This window comes from Maniola jurtina, chromosome 24 (genome assembly GCF_905333055.1).
Source record: "Maniola jurtina chromosome 24, ilManJurt1.1, whole genome shotgun sequence".
Taxonomy (NCBI): domain Eukaryota; kingdom Metazoa; phylum Arthropoda; class Insecta; order Lepidoptera; family Nymphalidae; genus Maniola; species Maniola jurtina.
In genome coordinates this window covers 7,242,524-7,251,725 of record NC_060052.1, presented here as the reverse complement: position 1 = coordinate 7,251,725, position 9,202 = coordinate 7,242,524, and positions in this window count along the sequence as shown.

Sequence of the window (9,202 nt, the reverse complement as noted above, 5' to 3'; positions counted from 1 at the left end):
AGCTGTGCCCGCGACTTCGTTCGCGTGGAATGGCTCTCGGCGCGCTTTAAATAGCCACGGACGCTCAGGCGCGAGGCGTGTAGTACGTACTCTGTACGTTAAAAATGTTCGCAGTGATTCTTTAAATTGACATAACTTTTTTATTTATGAACCAATTGATATGAAATAAACACCAATGTTAAGTGAAGCTTACTACAATATATTAGTGAAAACCGTATCTAAATCGAATAAGCCGTTTCTGATATTAGCGTGCACAAACACACAGACAAACAGACAAAAAAAAATTAATTACAATTTCGGGTTCGGCATCGATATAATAACAACCCCTGCTACTTTATTATACTATATATAGCTCGATTACCACTCACTGACTCACTCACTCATTGACATAATTGTTCTCCTAGAAAGAGACGGAAAATGATATAATGATGTAGGGAAGATGTGTTCGGATTCGGGAACCCTCTGGGGAAAAATTATGACATTTCGGAAAAACAAGATGGCGGCCGATGTGATTTTTGCACCTCCGTTGTTTTCCAACCGATTTCGTTGAATTTTGCAAACTTTGAAGAAAGTAGTAAACGGTTAATAGAAAATGTAGAAAAAATTGGAAAAACAAGATGGCGGCCGAGCCGCAGCGTTTTGAAAATTTTGATTTTTCGACCCCGAACCGCGGCGCCACAGATCCGAGACGGGGTAGTCGAGGATAATTATTTCTTCGTGTTTGGCCCACAATTATCCTGTATTTTGACAGAATGGGAGTGATTTTTAAAAATTCAAGATGGCGGCTGTCATGGCGGCCGTTATGTTAGAGATATGAAAAAACGCAATTTTAAAAGTTAAATATCTCAAAGTTGGCAACATCGGAGCGATTCGGCTTCTATCAAGCGATTGTACGTATAGGCTCGAGGTTTAGATTGGAGGAAAAAAATTACCCCATTTTTTGGGGAAATTTCAAGATTTTCGGGAAATTGTAAAAAATCGAAATACGGACTTTTCGCAAAATCCGAGTATGAGCGATTATGCGTTTTGCTCGTACAAATGACATTTGCGTATTTTTGTCGCCGGAGACTGGCAACACTGGAATTTATCAAAAAAAAAGTGATTTTCGACATTGTCTTTTTTCAGGGACGATCATTTCGCGTGGGTGCGAGCGAGAGGAGAGATTGAAACGTCATCGGGAGCGTTATATCCTGTAGTTAATAGGAAAGTTGTAAAATTATCTAATTTGCTTCTGCAAAAAGAGTTGGTGGCCATTTTGTATTTTCTTCAAATTTTCCGAAATTTTGATCACGTTTTTGAGGCAGTTGGCAACATTTTGGAAAGTCGACATGTATCAATCGATTGTGTGACTCAACCGGCAGTATCTAAATATGTAAACAGTGTTGCCACATTTGGGGAGATTTTCGAGATTTTCCCCAAAAACTCCTCCTGTAAAATTTTGTATGAATTTTTTTTTTTTCACTGATGGTTTCGTATAGAAAACAAAAAAAAAATCGAGGAAAAATTTGGAAATAGCTGATGATCGAGGATGTCGGAGACGGGTGAAGGGTCCGCTCAAGGTATTGAAGATAGGTGGGGGGTGCTCGACCAAATGTCATTCATGACATCATCCAATTGCCAAAAAGCTGAAAAAAAATTCAAAATGGCGAAGAAAAGATGGCCGCCATACAAATTTCGCCGGCGTCCAGCTCGGAGGGTATAAAAGATGGAGGTGTGGTTTCTTAACAAAAGAGGATCAGGATCCAAAGGTCTACTCGATGAATAGAAAAACAATTCAAAATGGCGGAATTTATTTTCCCATACATTTTGTATGGCGAATATTGAATGTCTCATTCTCCTAGAAAGAGACGGAAAACGATACGATAATGTAGGAGAGATGTGTTCGGGTGGGGGAGGCGAGTAGGGAAAAATTATGACATTTCAGAAAAACAAGATGGCGACCGACGTGATTTTTGCAACTCTTTTGTTTTCCAACCAATTTCGTTGAAACTCGCAATCTTAGAAGAATGTAGTAAACGATTAATAGAAAAAGTGGAAAATTTTGGAAAAACAAGATGGCCGCCGCACAAATTTCGTCGGTGTCTATCTCGGAGGCTATAAAAGATGGAAGAGTGGTTTCTTGGCAAAAGATGATCAGGATCCGAAGGTCTACTCGGTGAAACAAACTCTGCATGCTCGCGGACCACTTTAGTGGTCCGCGCACCCACGCACCCTACTAAATTATTATCCTAATTTACAAAAAATAATATGGATATCGTTTTCAGGGTTTTTCTGGGTGCTGATTTTGATAACGACATTTATTTTCAAATCCAAGATGGCGGACTTACATTTTCTACAAAAAATAGAAATGCCTGTCATTTTATGGGGTTTTTCGGGGTGAATTATGTATCTTAATAAATTGAAAAATTTGGAAATAGCTGATGATCGAGGATGTCGGAGACGGGTGAAGGGTCCGCTCAAGGTATTGAAGATAGGTGGGGGGTGCTCGACCAAATGTCATTCATGACGTCATCCAATTGCCAAAAAGCTGAAAAAAAATTCAAAATGGCGAAGAAAAGATGGCCGCCATACAAATTTCGCCGGCGTCCAGCTCGGAGGGTATAAAAGATGGAGGTGCGGCTTCGTGGCAAAAGAGGATCAGGATCCAAAGGTCTAATCGATGAATAGAAAAAAAATTCAAAATGGCGGAATTTATTTTCCCATACATTTTGTATGGCGAATATTGAATGTCTCATTCTCCTAGAAAGAGACAGAAAACGATACATTAATGTATGGGAGATATGTTCGGATGCGCAATAATATGAGTAGGGGAAAATTATGACATTTCAGAAAAACATGATGTCGTTTTCAGGGTTTTCCAGGGTGCTGATTTTGATAATGACATTCAATTTCAAATCCAAGATGGTGGATTTACATTTTCTACAAAAAATAGAAATGCCTGTCATTTTATGGGTTTTTTCGGGGTGAATTAATCGGGGTTAATAAATAAATTTATTTTATATAATTAAGTCTACCTTACCACGTCACGTGAGCTGCTTTAGCAGCTCGCGCACCGAGCAAAACACTAGTTATTATATTATTATACTATATATAGCTCGATTACCACTCACTGACTGACTCATTGACATAATTGTTCTCCTAGAAAGAGACGGAAAATGATATAATGATGTAGGGGAGTTGTGTTTGGATTCGGGAACCCTCTGGGGAAAAATTATGACATTTCAGAAAAACAAGATGGCGGCCGATGTGATTTTTGCACCTCCGTTGTTTTCCACCCGATTTCGTTGAATTTTGCAAACTTTGAAGAAAGTAGTAAACGGTTAATAGAAAATGTAGAAAAAATTGGAAAAACAAGATGGCGGCCGAGCCGCAGCGTTTTGAAAATTTTGATTTTTCGACCCCGAACCGCGGCGCCACAGATCCGAGACGGGGTAGTCGAGGATAATTATTTTTTCGTGTTTCGCCCACAATTATCTTGTATTTTGACAGAATGGGAGTGATTTTTAAAAATTCAAGATGGCGGCTGTCATGGCGGCCGTTATGTTAGAGGTATGAAAAAACGCAATTTTAAAAGTTAAATATCTCAAAGTTGGCAACATCGGAGCGATTCGGCTTCTATGAAGCGATTGTACGTATAGGCTCGAGGTATAGATTGGAGGAAAAAAATTACCCCATTTTTCAGGGAAATTTCAAGATTTTCGGGAAATTGTAAAAAATCGAAATACGGGCTTTTTGAAAAATCCGAGTATGAGCGATTACGTGTTTTGCTCGTACAAATGACATTTGGGTATTTTTGTTGCCGGAGACTGGCAACACTGGAATTTATCAAAGTAAAAGTGATTTTCGACACGGTCTTTTTCACGGTATCCCCTTTCGCGTGGGTGCGAGCGAGAGGAAAGATTGAAACGTCATCGGGCGCGGTATATCCTGTAGTTAATAGGAAAATTATGAAACCGTGTAAAATCTTTCTGTGAAACGAGTTGGCGGCCATTTTGTATTTTTTTTTATTTTTCGAAATTTTGACCACGTTTTTGAGGCAGTTGGCAACATTTTGGAAAGTCAGTATGTATGAATCGATTGTGTGACTCAACCAGCAGTATCGAAATATGTAAACAGTGTTGCCACATTTGGGGAGATTTTCGAGATTCTCCCCAAAAACTCCTCCTGTAAAATTTTGTATGAAATTTTTTTTTCCACTGATGGTTTCGTATAGAAAACAAAAAAAAAATCGAGGAAAAATTTGGAAATAGCTGATGATCGAGGATGTCGGAGACGGGTGAAGGGTCCGCTCAAGGTATTGAAGATAGGTGGGGGGTGCTCGACCAAATGTCATTCATGACGTCATCCAATTGCCAAAAAGCTGAAAAAAAATTCAAAATGGCGAAGAAAAGATGGCCGCCATACAAATTTCGCCGGTGTCCAGCTCGGAGGGTATAAAAGATGAAAGTGTGGTTTCTTGGCAAAAGGTGATCAGGATCCGAAGGTCTACTCGATGAATAGAAAAAAAATTCAAAATGGCGGAATTTTTTTTCACATACATTTTGTATGGCGAATATTGAATGTCTCATTCTCCTAGAAAGAGACGGAAAACGATACGATAATTTAGGGGAGATGTGTTCGGGTGGGGGAGGCGAGTAGGGAAAAATTATGACATTTCAGAAAAACAAGATGGCGACCGACGTGTTTTTTGCAACTCTTTTGTTTTCCAACCGATTTCGTTGAAACTCACAATCTTTGAAGAATGTAGTAAACGATAAATAGAAAACGTGGAAAATTTTGAAAAAACAAGATGGCCGCCGTACAAATTTCGTCGGTGTCTATCTCGGAGGCTATAAAAGACGGAAGAATGGTTTCTTGGCAAAAAATGATCAGGGCCCGAAGGTCTACTCGGTGAAACAAACTCTGCATGCTCGCGGACCACTTTAGTGGTCCGCGCACCCACGCACCTTACTTTATTAACCTCAACTACCCCATTTTTACAAAAAATGATATGGATGTCGTTTTCGGAGTTTTCCAGGGCGCTGATTTTGATAACGACATTTATTTTGAAATCCAAGATGGCGGACATGCATTTTTTAAGAAAAAAATCGATATGGGTGTCGTTTTATGGTGTTTTCGCGGTGAATTTTGTATCTTAATAACTCGATTCGGTTTAATACAATAAAGCTAAACATTACCACGTCACGCGAGCTGCTTTAGCTGCTCGCGCACCGAGCAAAACACTAGTTATACTATATATAGCTCGATTACCACTCACTCACTCATTGACATAATTGTTCTCCTAGAAAGAGAAGGAAAATGATATAATGATGTAGGGGAGATGTGTTCGGGTGGGGGAGTCAACTGGGGAAAAATTATGACATTTCGGAAAAACAAGATGGCGGCCGTCGTCATTTTTGCAGCTCCTTTGTTTTTTAAGGGACTCCGTTCAAACTCGCAACTATTAAAGAATGTAGTAAACGGTTAACAGAAAATGTAGAAAAAATTGGAAAAACAAGATGGCGGCCGAGCCGTAGCGTTTCAAAATTTTTAATTTTTCGACCCCGAACCGCGGCGTCACAGATCCGAAACGGGGTAATCGAGGATAATTATTTTTTCTGGTTTCGCCCACGATTATCCTGTATTTTGACAGAACAGGAGTGGCTTTTAAAAATTCAAGATGGCGGGTGTCATGGCGGCCGTTTTGTTAGAGGTACGAAAAAACGCAATTTTAAAAGTTAAATATCTCAAAGTTGGCAACATCGGAGCGATTCGGCTTCTATGAAGCGGTTGTACGTATAGACTCGAGGTATAGATCGGTGGGAAAAAATTACCCCATTTTTAGGGAAATTTCAAGATTTTCGGGAAATTGTAAAAAATAGAAATACGCACTTTTAGCAAAATCCGAGTATGAGTGATTATGTGTTTTGCTCGTACAAATGACATTTGGGTATTTTTGTCACCGGAGACTGGCAACACTGGAATTTATCAAAGTAAAAGTGATTTTCGACACGGTCTTTTTCACGGTATCCCCTTTCGCGTGGGTGCGAGCGAGAGGAAAGATTGAAACGTCATCGGGAGCGGTATATCCTGTAGTTAATAGGAAAAATATGAAACCGTGTAAAATCTTTCTGTGAAACAAGTTGGCGGCCATTTTGTATTTTTTTTAACTTTTCGAAATTTTGATCACGTTTTTGAGGCAGTTGGCAACATTTTGGAAAGTCAGTATGTATGAATCGATTGTGTATCTAGGCTGGCAGTATGGAGATATGCAACCGGTGTTGCCACTTTTGGGGAGATTTTCGAGATTTTCAACTAAGAAACTCCTGTAAAATTTTGTATGAAAATTTTTTTTTTCACTGATGGTGTCGTATAGAAAACAAAAACTTAGTAAGCCAAAATTATGGAGAGAGCTGATGATTGAGGGTTTCGGAGACGGGTGGAGGGCCCGCTTAAGGTATTGAAGATAGGTGGGGGGTGCTCGAGCAAATGTCATTCATGACGTCATCCAATTGCCAAAAAGCTGAAAAAAAATTCAAAATGGCGAAAAAAAGATGGCCGCCATACAAATTTCGCCGGCGTCCAGCTCGGAGGGTATAAAAGATGGAGGTGCGGTTTCGTGGCAAAAGAGGATCAGGATCCAAAGGTTTACTCGATGAATAGAAAAAAAATTCAAAATGGCGGAATTTAATTTTATTGATTTAAGCGAGTAATAAAATGTGCACTACGACTTTATATCACTGATTTAATAATTAAATTAATATTTTATAATTTACAACGACTTGATATGCTTCCGAGATCACCGACAAGAGAGAAGAGAGAGAGCGGTCATAGACACCATATCAGACACAGTACTATTTCAGTGAGTACGGGCAACATTAGGCTTCAAATTTAAATTTTACTTCTAACACTCCCACTAAATTTAAGCCTTATAAAAATAAACAGTAACAAAAATTTAACAACAGAATGATACATTTAAAATTAAGTGTTAAGTGTTACCAAGCCTATCTTTTCTCTCAACAATCTAAACTTGTCTCTACTCAAAGCTTCAGTAAAAATATCAGCATACTGATTACTACTGCAAACATAATTTAAATCAATTACTTTATCATAGTATTTTTCTTTTACAAAATGATACTTAATATCAATGTGTTTGCATCTTTTATGAAAATTAGCATTTCTTATAACACTTATAGCACTCTGATTATCTAAATTTAGGCACAATGTCTGTTGTTTATATTCACCAATATCACTTAATAACTGTTTAATCCAAATGGCTTCTTTGGTAGCGGCACAGGCTGCCATGAATTCAGCCTCTGTTGTCGATAGAGCTACAGTTTGCTGACGTTGGCTGGACCAAGTTACTGCTGCTCCATTCTTTATAAACACATAGCCCGTGATTGAGCGTCTGGTGTCAACATCATTGGCATAGTCTGCGTCACAGTAACCCAGGATTTCATGGTTCGTTGAAGATAGATAACACAGACCATAATTCTTGGTTTCTTTCAAGTATTTGAAGATTTTCTTGACTGTGTTCCAGTGAGATTCATTATAGCAATTAAGAAATCGACTCACCAGGCTTACAGCAAACATGATGTCGGGCCGGCTTACTATTGCTAGGTGCATCAGTGAACCCACTGCTTCTCTGTAAGGGATATTCTTGTCAGCTGAGCACTCTCCTTTCTCGAGCTTTATATGAGGATCAACTGGAACACTGTTAGAATTGGCATTGTTCATATTAAACTTGTTCAATAATAGCTCAATATATTTAGATTGATGTATGAAGATGTATTTGTTACATTTCTCGATTTGCATTCCAACAAAATTACTAACTGAGCTTGTTTTTATTTCAAAAATTGTTTGCAAATCACTGATAAGCTCTTTTAATACAGACTTATTCCTTGAAAACAATAGCCCATCATCCACATATAAACATAAATAGCATTTTGTTCCATTTATATTGCCAACATATACACATTGGTCGGCTTTGCTATTAACAAGCCCAAATTTCTTCAAAACTGAGTTAAATTTATTATTCCAGCACCTTGGTGCTTGTTTGAGCCCGTAAAGTGACTTGTTGAGCTTACATACCATGTTACTTTTGCAGGTTAGACCTTCTGGTGGAGACATAAATATATCCTCTTCTAATTCTCCATAAAGAAAAGCAGTTTTGACATCTAATATTCAACAGCTAAGGACAATAATAGACGGATTGAGTCATACCTGACTGTTGGAGCGAAAGTTTCCTTGTAATCTATACCTTCAGTTTGTGCATAACCCTTGGCACAAAGTCGTGACTTGAACCGTGGACCCGTTGGCTCGTCTTTGATTCGGAAGACCCATTTACATCCAATCACTTTGGTGTCTGATGGTTTTTCTACCAATGTCCAGGTTTCATTCTTCTCATGAGCTTCAAGTTCTTCACTGATAGATTTTCTCCATTTATTTGCTTCGCTCGAACTCAATGCATCACTGTATGTTTCAGGAGCTGTACAGAATAGAACATCTTCATTGTAACACAGGTAAGTATTCTCTTCTAGTTTTCTTGTACTTATTTTATTTCTAGGTCTCAATGTAATATGTGAAATCAGAGGAGACTCGATACTAGACTCACTAGTCTCATCAGGTAAGTATTCACTTTCTGACTTATTTTCAGTGACTGTCTTGTGAGCTGTCTGAGGGATTGTCTTCACTTTTACAAGAATCACTTTTCTGGTAAGTTTCTGTTGTAGTATTCAACTCCACGGGTATATAATTTCTTTTGACATAGATTCTAGGAAAGTAGCATCTCTACTTTTAATCACGGTCTTGGAGTTGGGTACAATAAACCTATAACCTTTAGTATTATCACAATATCCAATGAAAATCATTTTCTGAGCTTTAGGATCCCATTTCTTTCTTTAGGTACATTATATGTTATTTTATTCACAAATATTTTCTTACAGATCATCCAAAAATGTTATGTAATATCTTCTACCACCCAGTGATTTGGTTTCAACAAGACCACAGACATCTGAGTGTATGAGTTCAAATATATGATTTAATTTTGAACCTTGACTCTTGAAGGGCAGTGGTGTTTGCTTTCCTTCCTTGCATGTTGCACATGCAAAAGTGACTTTCTTTTCTAATAAGCAAACACTTTTCTATTTTCTTTCATCTTTTCCAGACTATTTAAGTTCAAATTAGCCATCCGGTGGTGCCACTGGTAAGTATCTTGCTTGTC